This window comes from Hippopotamus amphibius, chromosome 2 (genome assembly GCF_030028045.1).
Source record: "Hippopotamus amphibius kiboko isolate mHipAmp2 chromosome 2, mHipAmp2.hap2, whole genome shotgun sequence".
Lineage (NCBI taxonomy): Eukaryota > Metazoa > Chordata > Mammalia > Artiodactyla > Hippopotamidae > Hippopotamus > Hippopotamus amphibius.
This window is the reverse complement of record NC_080187.1, coordinates 86905273-86921233: the sequence shown is the minus strand read 5'-3', so window position 1 is coordinate 86921233 and position 15961 is coordinate 86905273. Positions and strand designations below refer to the sequence as shown.

Here is a 15961-nt window from a genome sequence, read left to right as displayed (position 1 = left end):
CACTTTAAAAAATCATCTCACCAGTTTACATTATAAAGTGAATCCATAGAAAATTAGCATTAATGAAGTGTAACTTTTTATAGATTAAGAACCTATGCTTAAGGATTGTGCTAAAGCTGACCTATGCTCCCAGACTACAGTTAATAAATTTATCTCATACATTTAGTTCTAATTTGCATGGAAATTCTGAAGGCAGAAGGGATTTAGTCTGATCATTCACAGATTAACAATCTACTGTAACTACCTGAATTGCCAGGAAAAGATGTCTCTACAGCTTTAGATGCAATCAGTAATTACTGATTCGGGGGGTGGGGTGGGGATGGAGGGAGAGGTATGGGGCTACCTGAAACTGCAGTGCTGGGCCTGAAAGCTACACTCACTTACACAGCTCCAGACGCTCATATTCCTGGAACCAGTTGGATTTTTATATAAACTGTCTCATTTGTAACAGACAGTATTTTAGACATTGTTAACATGGTTGGGCCAAACTCCACTTACAGAGAATAAGACTGAAGGGGCTTTTGCTGTTCCCCATGCTTTAGATCAGGCAAGTTTAACATATTTCTCTTTTGTTAATGAACATTAAATCTATAGGTCCCTATTCAGTTTCCAGCATTAGAGTCCTTGCCGTAGACGCCTTTCTTGCTTCACCTCCAACCCTAGTTTGCTCCTCTATTACTGTGAGAAAAACACTCAAGTGCATCATCTGCCTGATTATTTCAGGGCCGTTCTTCCAATGTCAACAGTCCAATTACATATTAAGGAGACTATAAAACTTTGCTGTATATATTAGCGATTAAAGGAAATAGTAGTAAGAAACAGGGACAGCGGAGGAAATGCTGACTAAGCAAGAACAATATATATACTTGGAGGTTAGAAGGGGAAATATTTCTCCCCAAATTTCTTATGTCAACTTCAACAGCTTGACTGAGCAACGCATCGGAACATGCCAGGTTAGAAAGAGCTGCTTTAAATGGTGTGCTCACTAATCAACTCACAATGTGACTGTACTATGGTAACACAAAATAAAACAGAAACCATTCAGAGGGCAGTGTTGCTGCTAAAAACAAGGCACTTTACAAAGTATTCAATTATAAATTCAGATACAGCAACCAAGTTGACTTTAAAATATTTATATAATCTGAAGTGCGATAACAAAATCTTTCATAAACACTGAAAAAAAAAAAAAAGTCACCTCTGCTTTACTAAACTAAGAAAAGGCCATCTCTCAAGGACTATATGTTAACTCCAGCACAAAATACATACATATTTTAAATCGTTACTTTGATAATATTTAACTGTTTTACAAAACAGCCTCATTTTACATTGTGTTTAAAACATACCTTCGTCAATTTTAATTATAGCTAAATTCAGGACAAAACAAATTAAGAGACTGTAGATTTGCTTTATTTTTATGTATATTTACTTATTTACTGGTTGAACTATTCATTCATTTACTCAGAACTAGTTCATGATTCAAATATTTTTCTCTTCCTAAATAACTCGATACATCTGGCACACGGGAGGTTCAGCTCTTCAGATCATCACCCTTTTCCGTGAATTCTACTCGTTCTGTACCTAAACTTACAAACATTGGAACACCTCAACTCCTTTTGTATATAAACACTTAGGCACTGGAATATCCATTTTGCATTTCTATGAATTCCAGAAGATATATTTGTTTTAAATTCAGATTTATATAGACTACAATTGTACCTCAAGGGAATTATATATATTTAAACAATATGGTCTAAATAAATATTTTGAGTACGAGACTATTGTGGCTTCAAAGGAAGTTTTATTCTAAATAACATTTTTGAAACGGCATAAAAGTTTGACACACTATTTATTCACAACAAAACAGAACCAATGTGACCACTTGCCAACTCACCCACACTTCAAAAAAATAAATTATCATACAACTATCAAAGCCACATAAGCCTCAAAAACGTACACGCTTTCCAAGGAGAGAGCTGGGGGGAGCTGAGATAGCACAGCATTCATTTTGGTGAGTACACCCATTTCTCCATGTAGCTAATACACGAGTGCCTCCCACTCACGGCCGGGCACTCACGACCAGAGAAAATTCAGAGATGGCAATGAAGTGACAGAAAGGGGACACCGGGAGACAAGCAGACAATCTGATCAGACGGTTTCCGCCTGTAGATGCAGGACCCTTATGCAGGTCTAGCCACCTCAGGCTAGCAACCCCTCCACACCTCCAGGACCCCGCCTCATCGAGTGCCCTGAGACGCTTTCCTCCGTTTCCATACCATTAGCTTTTCTAACACCCCCAAGAGCAAGAACAAATTTTCTTAAACCCGCAGCTTACTAAAAGTAGTGATTCCTTCTGCTTACCTTTACCATGGATTTCTTGAAAGAAAAATCCATGCACCCACCACCCACCCACTGCTTCCACCTACATTTTAATTTTGCCATCTGGATTCTGCCCCACACGGTCCTGAAACTGCTTTCTCCAAGAGGAAGGTTCTGAGCACATCTGGTCCCTTTTTCTAGTCTCCGTGTTCCCCTAGAACCCGAGGCAGCCTAAGGCGCGAACTCTCCTTCTTCCCTGGGCTGTAGAGACCAACTATCCTAGTTTTTGGCAGTAGCTTCTCACTCACTCTCCACTGTAAATAAGTACAGGTGTTTCCCACGGCCAGGCTCTTCATTCTTTAATTTGGCAATTTCGTCCCCTCCTACAGCTTCAAATATCAGCACTACGCAAAACCATCACCAAGGAGCCAAGTACTATGTTAAGTGGCAGGAAATGGGTGGCGGAATCCCTGTGCTCAAGGGTTTGACAGTCAGAGCTTGTGGGCCGTGGGTTCAGAGGAGAGACCCTAAGAACAGAAGGAAGCCCTTGAGCAGGTTTGAGAGGCACCATTTTTCCATCTTTAGGCCTTTGTCTTTTCTTCCACCAAAGGTAGGATTTAAAAATGTAGCTACAACAGTAAACTATTACCTATTATTAATAATAGCTAGATTTACTGGATATTTGCCATTTTCCAAATACCATGCTTAATACTTTACAAACATTAGCTCTCCCTCAGAAAATACCGTGAGATCAATACTACCATTCCCTTTATTTCACAATGGAGGAAACTGAGGCAGAGGTAATTTAGGATCTTGCCTGAAGTCACAGGAATCAGATCCAGGTCTGTGTGAGCTCTCCCTCCACCAAGAGTCCGGCAGCCATGGGGCAGAACCCGTCCACCTGCCCACCATCCACCCCCACTGTGCACGGTTAACTCCTGCTCCTCTTTCAAGCTTTCAACTCAAATATTACTTCCATTCCGCATGGCAGCTGCCCTCATCTCCTGATCAAGGCAAGATCCCCATTAGTCTCCTGCTTCACAAGGGATCTTTCTGTCATAGCACTTATCACAGTTACAAATCTTATATTTATACTTACTTGTTCATAATCTATATATATATGTATGTATTTATATATCTGCGCGACTATTTGATTAAGGTCTGCCTTACCCTCTAGACATATCATTGGGCTTACAATATATACTGGCAAACAATAGGTGCTCAAAAGACATTTAAAGAATTCCATGAGTCTCTGAGCCTCTTTCCCATCTGTAAAATGATGGTAACAATAATATCACACTGGTAACAGTGTCAAAAGACTCAAAGGAAATAATGACTATAAAGCATGTGGCACTGTGTCTAGCGACAGTAAAAGCTCAGAAGATGGAAACCATTTATGACCTCAAGAGACTTGCCACATATTATATTTGAATTATTTTTCCCTTATGATTCTCCCCAATGTATTTTTTCCAACACCTTGTAAAACACTTAATACATATTAGTCTTAATGAATAAAGGAACACTTTGACATAAATGATGCCATGTTCTTCATTCTATAATCCTCTAAACTGGGCATGACGGGGATTACTATTTCTGTTTTAATACTGGGGTTCAAAAATGTTTATATAGATGTTACACATCTCTTAAATGATAGGGTGGATTTCCCAATTACTAATCAGTTTATTTCCATTACCTACAGAAAAAGAAGATACACAGTTAAAACCAGTAAATTATGAATATTCATGTTCAAAAGTACATCTGAAATACATAAAGTAGACCAATTTAATATAAAAATATTTAATCAAGTTTCAGTCAGTAACACATTTATATTTGAATATTAAGTAAGAGTGCATTTGCAAGTATTCTGGATGAGTTCCAAAGCCCTATTCAAATAACAGATTCTGTTATCACTAAAACTGAAGTGTCTTTAGCTTTATTATACTCATAGCTGGCTTGAACTCTGCAAGTTTATGTGAACTGAACATAAATCTTCTTACCCAATGACATTTCTCAGAAAAGCATAGATTGTGGTTTCAGCTAATATTTAGTGTATCTCACAAAAGAACTATCCACAAGGCTAATTAATACGCCTCCTATTTAATACATCTCCTATTAGCTGTTTCTTGTTTGGGAACACTTACAGAAGTTACCTGTTAATACAAAGTAACAAAAGACAAAATAAGAGCATGGGGCACATAGAAACATGACACATATTCTGAAGGAGCAATCAACAGAAAGAGGACCTCTCCTCCAAAGAAGCCCCACTAAAATTAAGACTAATTTCAATTCTGGGTTTTGTCTTTCCACACAAAAAACTATTTGCCAGGAGATCCCCTCAAGTGTTCATTAACCCAGCCAAATATCCCATATATAACTAAAAATCCTTCTTAAATCCACTTTCTCCTCATTCATTTCTGGAGAGGATACCAAGATTTACAACTTGGATTATGAAATTTTACTTGAATCATTTTTTAAATGTTTAAGAGTTAAGTACATAACCTACACTAAAACTGAATTCTTGAAAAAGCCAATCATTACTATAGCATCTGTCTGTCCCACCAGTTTCTTCCAGAAACTTAGGTGCTACATTCTAGGTATACAAATTAATTGGCTATAATGTTTATCAGTGACAATGTTTGTCGTTCTTATTTTTAACAAGCACAAATTTCTTAATAAGATGAATTTTCTACTTTGGATTTCACATGTAGGTATAGGTATGATAAATAGGTAAAATCAGCCAAACTTCCATGAGGATACAGAATAGTCTATGTTATAATTAACTTTTACTAATTCATCACTGCATATGTTATTTATCTCTGAACTTACAAGTCTCAGAAGAAAAGGTATGTATGGTGCCAAAGGTCAAATAAACCTTTTTATTAGGTAGGCAAACTGTCCTTCAAAGACTTCTATCTTAAAAAAAAATTGAAAAATTATCTGTAATGAATCTGGAAACTAATTATTCTAGGATTGTCTCAGAATACACTGCAGTAATTACAAAGTAACAGCTACCAAGCATTATGCATGAAGAGAGTCATCTTATATGTGAGCAAAAAAGAGATGGACTGCTGCACACATCTATACATCTTCTGTATGAGAACCTAAGACAGTACTTCAAGCACTGCCACAAAGATTCTAAAGAACTGGGACTTCCTAGGTGGTGCAGTGGTTAAGAATCTGCCTGTCAATGCAGGGGACATGGGTTTGATCCCTGCTCCAGGAAGATCCCACATGCTGCGGAGCAACTAAGCCTGTGAGCCGCAACTACTGAGCCTGCGCTCTAGAGCCCATGAGCCACAACTATTGAGCCCGTGTGCCATAACTACTGAAGCCCATGCACCTAGAGCCAGTGCTCTGCAATGAGGAGTCCGCACATCACAATGAAGAGTAGCCCCCGCTTGCTGCAACTAGAGAAAGTCCATGTGCGGCAACGAAGACCCGATGCATCCAATAAATAAATTAATTAATTAAAAAAAAAGATTCTAAAGAACTCACATGATAGGATGGTGATTAAGTAAGGAAACAGCTCCCTGTATAATTTTCAGGACAGTTTTTCTCTTTCATTTTCACATGGCTGATTCATCAAACTAATTGAAGAGAAACTACTTCCAAAAGAAGTACTCTGAGCTTTAGCTAAGACCTGGAAAATCTATATACTGCCTTTTAGAAGAACACAGTGTCTTAAATTTGCCTAAGTCACAACGCAGCTTGAGCAAAGAATTTTTTTTTTTTTTGCATGGTGGATAACTTCTGAGCTTACAAGACAACTGCAAGAGAAATTTACTTCTACTTGACACAAAACACATACAGGACAAAAGGAAAGGGATATTCACCTGCCGTGCTGCCAGGTTTTACAATCAGGTATCAAAGCAAGACAAGACGATGTGAGCTGGACAGACATAGAACACTGGGACCCCTGGTTTTAAATATCCTACAAAGAAGTTTCATAACAACCTAAAAATTCTTATCTAGCTCTGATGCTGAGACTACTAATATAAATCTATAGTTGCAATAAGGTGGGTATGTTTTCTGTATTTATACAAGGAAACTTATAGGTCTGAGTCTGGGCAATGTTCACCGAATTCACAAGAAGTGATTATCAGTGATTATATACAGTAAAAGCAAAGGGCTCACAGAGTGTTAAACTGCAATGTAAATGCCACTACTCGTAACAGTAACAACAGCAAATGAGAAGCAATGAAACTATTCTGTCTGCTTCCATAAACCCACTAAAAAATTCACACAATGGGAGAGCAAACGTATATGTCTTAGTTGGTAGTTGGTGGTAAGATAAATTAGAAATCAAAAAGTAACCCTTCAGTAAAAGGTTCCTTAAAATGTGTCCCATTGTTTTTTAATGTCACATGAAGAAAGAGCAACCTGATAAAAGGGATCATTTTGTTGTCCCTATGTGCTCTGAAATTTCCTGATGTCTTTTCATCAGCTAGGTCTTGCAGCTTAGTCAGAAGCTTTGAAAAGATATAGTCAGTCCTGAATCATTACCAGGTCCAGATGCCATTGATGTAATAAACAGTGGACAACGAGGTCAAGACAGAAAGCTGGGCAATTCAAAATGGCCAGACTCCTCAAGACATCATAAGAACAACATTACTGACCACGGAAATATTATCTTCATGATAAAACATATCCAAAGAGATTCACTGTGAAAAGGTAGCTTTTGAACACCAGTTACTGCTAAAAATCAAAAGGCTTAAAACCTCATTTTAACTTTCCCTGAAAAGGTATGATTCCCCCTCCCCCCATCAACTGGCAAACGGATAAACAAAATATGGTATGTTTACATAATGGAATATTATCTGGCTAATAAGGAGGAATGATCATTTGATAATACTACAAAATGGATGAGCCTTGAAAACATTATGCTGAGTAAACGAAGCCAGACACAAGAGTTCCTACATTACATGAGTCCATGGATATGAAATGTGCAGAACATAGAAATCTGTAAAGATAGAGAGTAGTTAGTGGTTTCTTTTCGAGGTGATGAAAGTTCCAGAAATGACTGTGATGATGGTTGAGTATAACTGTAAATATACTAAAATCCATTGAATTGTACACTTTAAATGCAGAGAATGTGTGATATGTGAACTCTATCTCAACAAAGCTGTTCAAAAGTGAGGAGAGCAAACCTACTACATCACCTAATTTCTTTTCGTGGTGTTAAAACATTTAATTCCTCAGGTATTATTCCACAGGGCACATAATGTAGCGTAATATCCTCCTTTAACCTAGTAGGTCTTCAATATACAAATGCTAAATGAGTGAATAAACAGAAGGCAAAGCAACTGAAGAACTTCACTGTTTAAATTTGAAAATTCCTTTTTTACTCTGAAAATATTAAAACCTAGTATGTTCGTCTTAAAATGACAACAACTTTTAAATCCACTGCCATTTTTCTATCAGGAAAATCCAGGCCATCCTTACATTCTTCAACAAACTTGGGGGCGAGGAGGCCTCTCAGTTATCACGTTCAGCAGACTAACATCAAGATACTAGAAAAACTCAAAAGAGAATGGTTTTAAATTGACGATGGTGAATTGTCATGTATATGAGCACAAGTGTTCCTAATTTACTGTGATGAAAAAATTACCACAGCAAACGTGAAGAAACAAATACGATTTAGGGGGAGGGGGCAAAGAGAAAAACCATGTACTTCTGAGTAGGTGTTCACATATGAGTGTGAGTGTTTCTATGCCTACGTGTGAATACATAAATACAAACAGGGAGAAAGGGACATACACATAGGCACATAAATTTTCACAGACACGGATCCAATGAGCATCTGTAGTCATTACCTTATGACCACAACCTACTATCAATCGACATAAGGAAGACCCCATTTAAATAATTTAGGAGTTCAGAGTAAAAATCAACAGCGGGATATAGCCAATTATATAAGGAAAATACCCTCGCTCCTATGGCATCAAAGCCTATGCAGGCTTTGCAGTGCATGTGTTATGCTTTTTTTTCCCCCAATTAAATTAGGCCTATGGTAATACAAGCTATTTTGTTAGGCAATTAGTAATATTAGAGAAACAGGAAATGAAAAGGCATTTCAATTTGGGCAGAAACATTTTATTTTCTTACCTAACAGTTAACAATTAAGATATTCTATTTTATTGCCTGTATGCTTACAATTTTTACCGACTACTTAGGCACCTGTGATAACATAATGAGAAAAGGAATACTCTTCCCATGAACATACACCCATCATCTAATTGAAAAAAAGGGGTTAGCTCACCGTAAAAAATAACCACATTTTTAACTAAGCTCACACTTACCAGAATACTTAACTTTACATAAGGAGCCAAAGTGCCTCTGATATCATATGAATGGTAAGTAATACTCATCTCATTTCACCTTAATGTTGAATCAGCAACTTTGTATTCCATTGATATACATTTTATTCACTTCCACTAATGCAATTTGAAAGGTGGTAATGTGATTACATTTCTCTGTGGCATTCACGAAAACAATTACTAATATAATATGATAGGGAAGACATTAATAAGGAAGGGATTTATAATGAGATGCGAGGAGATTTATAAACCTTTAAGCACTTTACAAAGAAATACTCCTCATTAGGCAAGAAGTAAGACAAGATGAAGCCTAAGTTCTGGTGTTTCAGAAGCAGCTTCCATCTTGGGAAGAATGATTTGCATGACGATCCCCTACTTTGGAGACCAAGCAAGAGAGGCAGGAGTAACCCCAGACTTGTTCCACGTTGTGCCACATGTTAAGACACCATCCTAAATTGAGGACACCTCCCCTTTCCAGCATGGGAAGGACTCCTCTGAGGAAGGAGTACCTTTCGATCTTTCTCCGCTTTAAAGGAGGCAGCCACATTATTTCAAATGCCAAAGCACAGTAATCAATCCATTTACCAAGCGAGAGCATAAGGTGGGTGACCTTTTAAGTAAATCTACTCCTCTAGGTTTGCGAAAAGAATTTATCCCAGTGAAGCAACAAGGGAGACAGGTCGCTGCATTTTCGAATGTATCATTTCAAATGACAACTCTGATTACCCAGGCCAGTTGAGGTAGCCTTTGTGAGACTTAATAACATCCCACACCGGACAGTGCCATGAAGCTTGCATAATACTTCAAATACATTCTTGTATTTAATCATCAAAATCCCCCCAAATTAGAGATTTTTCAAACAGCAGAAAAATGAGGCTGTGAGATGTCCTTAAATGGCCACAACTAGTAATCCAGGGCTCTTTCCACGCTGCCTGTGCAGGAGAGGCAAGGGGCTGAATAATTCCCCTTGCAACCCGCCCTCCTCCACAGTGAGATTTCCTCAGATATTCTTCCAGTTCCAAGAAGAGTGTGAGACTGAATAGGAGATGTGGACAAAACTACACACAAAGGGAGAGGTGTGGGGGAAGGTTTTAAGCAACCTGAAAAGATAAGGGAAACTGCTAAGTAAGCAGTTAACCATTTACACTAGGATTTTCTATGCACAAAGTGGCACGTTTTTAGATAGAGAAAGCAACTCTCAACAGCTTTCTATGGAGTCTATCAATGGTAACATTAAAAAAGGCCAAAATCTGAAAAAATTGAGACGAGGATTTGCCAAGAACACTGGTTAATTTTACACCATCTCGCTTCCACCTGTCTTGGGATTGTCTGTTAGTAGAATACCTCGACAAACATTTTAATACTGTCCATCGTGCACGTGTCTGTGCACTGTAACTATGCCTGATTATGAAAGGATATGCTTCTTTGCCCAAGAGCAGATATCACCTCAGGAGTCACACCTATTACAAATAATAATAATGATATGATGAACAGTCTACAGTGCCCTCTTATACGTTATTTATGTTAGGTCATAGACTCCCCAGGGGTCTGTGCTGAGACCCGGACTGGCTTCATTAGAGCATCATATAAATCACTAAAGGCACATCGTGATTTTACCACTGGCTAGAGTCACTGGAATTTTTCAAGTGGAACCTCTCAGGTGAAAACATTTTTAAGAAACACAATGTTATCATTTCTTCTAAAAGTTGGGTTTCTCAACTTGCATGTATTACATGTATTACATTCAAACGTTCATAGAAATCCCACAAATTTCTATGGACTCTACAAGCATCTGAGGGTAAAAGGTGCCCTATAGTGTTGCAAAAAACATTATTCTCTCTTTACTTTTAAGGGTTAGTTAGTTTAAAGCACAAAGAAAGACATACAGAGTAAGACAGCAAGAGACAGACCATCCAGCTGCTAACAAATGCTTTGACATCACTGAGCAGATGGGGAGAGTAATGCAATGGTTGTCAGGAACTCTGAGCTAACTCTTGAAAATTAGGAAATAAATAGAAAGCTTGTGGGAAAAAAAGGGAGTCTTCCAGAACAACGTTAATGTCATCTTGGGCATGTGGACTGGGTTCACATGTGTGTCAGCTGAATCAACATAATGGGCTATAACAGCTTCGAAGCAGCTAATATGGTCCATTGGGTCAATAATCCGTGAACTAAGAAGGATTTACTTGATAGACTATAAATGGTTCATAAGAACTCAAGAATCACTCCATCAGATCAAAAATCCAATTTTCATACGGTGCCTTTCTACGAATTAGCCAAAAGAAAGTAATAGCTCTAAAGGACTTCAAGGTCTATCAGTTAAAAATTTACTTTTTAAAAGAACAGTGTAGAGGAGGAAGAATTAAACACCTCTCTCTCTCTTTTTGGTGAACGAACCTATTTTAAAGGGAAACAGCACACTTTATGACGGAAAGTTAATATACAACAGGAAATGTTTAAGCAGCTTTCCACCTTTTCCTCTGGGTACCTGAATGTATGGACCCAAAGAACTGACACGCATGCACATACCCATCCACTTCCTCCCTCTCTCTGCCTCCACATACCTGCAGATACCGCCACTAAGTACATTACAAACACTACTTCTAGGAGAGCAACATTTAAAAATAAAGATGTGGGGAGCAATTAAGCCTGTGCACCACAACTACTGAGCCTGTGCGCCACAACTACTGAGCCTGTGTGCCACAACTACTGAAGCCCACGCACCTAGAGCCTGTGCTCCACCACAAGAGATGCCACCACAATGAGGGGCCCGAGCACTACAACGAAGAGTAGTCCCCACTCGCTGCAACTACAGAAAGCCCATGCACAGCAACGAAGACCCAACGCAGCCAATGAATAAATAAATTTATTTTTAAAAAAAAGATGTATATTTCTCCACATGGTTTGTATTTGTAGGTCTGCTGCATGAGGCCTGCAGAGACATTTGGGACAGCATATGGATATTGGTACACTTTCAACTTCACGTACAGAAAAGCAGGCCAAAGAAACTATGAAAGGTTAACAGTAACAACTGCATTTTCAGCATTTCAGAGAGAGAGAGGAGAGGGTTGGTCCACAGGTTGGCTAAAGCTTATACAGCTAGTATTTACAGATAACTGCAACTTCAGCCCACTCTAGACTGCAGAGAAATACTAGCCTTTATCCTGTGTTTGTGAATTTCATTATATATTCACACTAGGTGATAGTGACTACAGATTAATTTTTTTTTAATGTAAGCCCATCTATGTGACTAATTGTATTTACTAAGTTCATGGAAATGAAGAAAAGCAGAGAAAAATGCTCCTAAAATATAAAAGGCTGTAATTAGAATTCCTAACAAGAAAGAATTCCTTTACTAGGGAAGAAAATGTGATCTATCACCTCTCTCTCAAAATGCTATTAGCCTCTCTTCATCATAAGGACAACAAGAAGGAATCTCTTCTTTTGCTTTTTACAGGAGTAACACTGAATAAAATAATAAATGTTTTCACATCAAAGTATATTAGCTATTGACATAAGCTCGGTCCTCTTAACTTTTACACAAGGGAAAGAAAAATTCCAATAATTCTGAAATAGACAGATAAAACTTTTTTCTGTGGCTACGGCCATGTACTATTATACGTAACTGCTTATTTTTAAAAAGAGCCTTATTGGTGCTCTCTGAAGGATTTTCTTTTATACATAGCTTTATCCTATAATTTTGTCCCTGTTGGGCACGCTGCCTAAATTTAAACACAAACAGTCAAGCAATGAAGAAACATTAACACATTTACTGTGAACAAAAACTCCCAGTTGTACAGTGAAATTTTAATACATTTCAACTTATCTCTTTTACTAATGGGGAGAGTACAAACCCTGCAGGAATTCGCTCTGCAAACTGGTAATTACAGCAGACTCACTTTTTTATAATGCATATGTATAGTCAGACACAAAAAACCCTGGCTGCCCTTTTGATGTAGGTTACAATAGGAATGTTTTAAGAATTATGAAAATCTACAGCAATTCTAAAGGAATGCATTATTTCATGGAAAACTGTCCTTTAACTCTGTATATAGACACAAATAGACACATATTTAGATATCTGCTTTACACACCAGAAGGCACAATCTTTATCAGCATATACTTTTATGTCATTTTCCCTGTAATCTTGTACAGAATAAATCCACTCCTTTTTTTACAAAGCTGGATGTGACTCTGACTATCATAATTTATCTCTTACATAAAGATGATATTCTTTCATTCTGTGCCTGGTTTTCCTATTTGTCCTCTCTAGTCTCGGGGATTTAAATCTGTATTTTGAGATCTCATAGAACCTCTTCATTAAATAATTACGGATTCCAAACCAATAATTTCTCTCCCAGTATAAGCAGATGTGTCTCTTGACCACAAAGACCCTATTACATACCTGCAGAGAACAAGAACCATACACTGTAATATTAATAATAGTAGCACAGACAGTTGACAGAAATGAGGTAAAATCTGTTACTATTCACATCACTTGCTAGACACTTTACATTTCTCTGTCAAATTTTTGGTTCCATTAACAACTTTATAAGAAACTGAAACCTGATAGAATGTTAACAGGCTATCAATATATAATTTACATTAAACTCATATTTCTAGGGATTGACATATGGGGAGCAGGGATGGAAATGAAAGCAGAAAGAGCTTTTAAGTGGACACAACTTTTGAAAGGTTTTGTGAATTTCAAAAAAAAAATGAAGTTGCTAAAATATTAATGCACCTACAAATTCCAGCGATATCTATCTGAAAATAGACATAATAAAATTCACATACAACATCAAGCATACAGCATATACTACCAAAACAGGCAAGCTGCTGTACAGAAGTTATTTCCTGGTCACCCAACTTCAGAAAAGAGAGTGAGAAGAGGTAAACATTCTGGATAGGTTTGGCTATGGCAGAATCCACTCACCCTTAAAGGAAGATACATTTTAGATACACACACTAGAAAAAAATACCTTCTACTAAGGACACACATGCCTAGCTCTTCTAGGCAATGCTAGTAACGTTCTAACCTTAGGTCTCCCTGTCATTACAAAGAAGAATGCTTTCTTCTGTGGCATCCCCACCACTCTGCTCCCAAAGGCTGCTTATGTGATAGTATGCCTAAAACTAAAACAAGAAAACCAGACACATGGTAGTTCAAGAGCCAGGCGCTGGCTCTGTCACAGGCAATGTATATATTCTCGGGCAACATCTACTGCTTCCACTGGCAATGAAATGACACAGTTCCCTTTTTTTTTTTTTAAAGCCAAACACCCAAATAGATAGACAGATAGATAGACAGAAAGATAGACAGAAAGGTGATAGATAGATATTTTCCTTAAAGTCAGTTTTTGCAGCTGCCCCTTTTCTTACTTGATCCAAGTGTTACTAAAAATATCAAATATGTTGTGGCTTTAACATGAACAAATTAGCAAGTTCACCTCAAGGACAGCTACATGTAAAACTTGAGCCTCTGCAAAATCCATTCACACTATATAAACACAACTGAACATTAAAGAGCAACACCTTTAAAATGTATGTGGTCCATCACAGACAAAGTGTTCGTGCTTTCATTTGCTAAGTCTATTACTCTGAAGACCGTGATAGAAGTTGTAAACTATAAACTAACATACCATCTGCTCCCTCCTCATGGAATTTTGAAGGCCAAATGATTAGGGACATGAGTTTAACGTCAGCATCTTCAAGTAATGTGAAGGGTTAAATCATAACTCATGTGCTATCTTTATTTACAATTTTCTAGGGTCAAAAGGGAAGAAGCAGAAATTCAATATTCTGATTCCCTTGGTGCAAGGCACAGCGACAGCTTTGAATGAAAGCCTAAAGATGGCAGCCCTTCACGACAAAACACACACACTCTTCCAACACCTTCTCCAAATAAAAGGGTCTCAGTTTGTCTTTCAGTAGAGGGAAAAAGTAGGTTGAAGAGGTCAGTTTGAATTCCCTGCACAGGCTGATGAAATCCTCCCAATCTGCTTTCCTGCTCTGGAAAGAAATGAAATCATTGGACTGTTACAGAATCCTGGTTAACAGGTAAGTAATACATGAAAAACAGGCAGTATTTTAGCATAAGCTTAACAATATATTTGCATTTTTCTTCAATGATTTAGAGGGTCATTTCTGTATGTTGTGGCGCTTCCACCTCTTCAATACAAGTACCATTAGGTAAGTCAACGTATTATTGGATGGTTGGATGATTAAATATGCACAAATTAGCCTTGGCAGTCTACAAAGATGATAAAGGAAGATAGCAGCAACCAAAGTTTCACTGCATTATCACTCATGCACATTCAGAACACCGACATAGAAGAAATCTATACCTAGCCCATAGTATATACTTTATATTATCCAAGAGGGACCCTGAGCAGATGGCCACAGCCCACAGATACCGCTACTCATGAAACCAGACGTCCGTGCCAAAAACAAAAACAAAACCAAAAAGAGGACAAGTTAGATTTATGTAAAGTATCTCAGAGTTTCATAAGATGACCGTTTCCTACACTATTTGAACAATTAGCATGTGCCATGTGGGTGGACCATAAATAGATCAGGAAGGTGCAATTCAAGATGATTTCACTGCAACATTATTTGAATATCCAAAGAACTGCCAGTGAACATGTTTTAATATTTTATGTTTGTTCATATCCAGTAAATGTGAGGCTATTATGTAAAATATTTTACCTGTGTTCAAATTAACACCAAGGTGTAGCTGCCAGATGGTATGCCTCAGATATAAGTGAAGCAGGAGGGACAGAGTTTTAAACGGGTGTGTATTGGTACAGTATTATCTTCTTTTAGACTACTGGTCTACAAACAAATTCAGCTTTTTACCTCTGAATCAGAAATTAACAAATTTTAGAGTCAGCCTGTGTAATGCTTATCTAGCCATATTCTAGTTGCCAAAGCATTATTTTTAATATTTATCTCCATGAAAAATATTTTAGATTCTGTGTCAATTGACTGAAATGGAGGTTTCCCCTCCAAATTAATCTAACAGTTAATTTTTAAAAGTCAGTGATAAGGGTGGGTAGGGGGGAATCCTCAGGTGCCTAAACTAGTCCGAAATGGTAGTATTACATCAGCTACTAAAGCTAGTTTTTGTGTATTAATAACTTGAGGCTCTCTGCACACAGGTGTCTGGTATGTTAATTACCTTTTTGTCTGATGAAACATATAAAGAACAAGGGTGAGAAACACAAAACGTTTGCTAAGGATGCCTCCAATGTGAAACTGCTTCTTGTTTGAATTTGGAATCGGGGAACGTAGTGCTGGTGACTTTTTTCTTTTATGATTTAGACATC

The 15961-nt window shown here is 37.6% G+C and overlaps 1 protein-coding gene across 9 annotated transcripts in view; it reads right to left on the bottom strand.

The window, feature by feature from the left end:
- BNC2 (basonuclin zinc finger protein 2) overlaps window positions 1–15961 on the bottom strand; it is a 402347-nt gene that overhangs the window by 143919 nt on the left and 242467 nt on the right. The window lies entirely within an intron of this gene.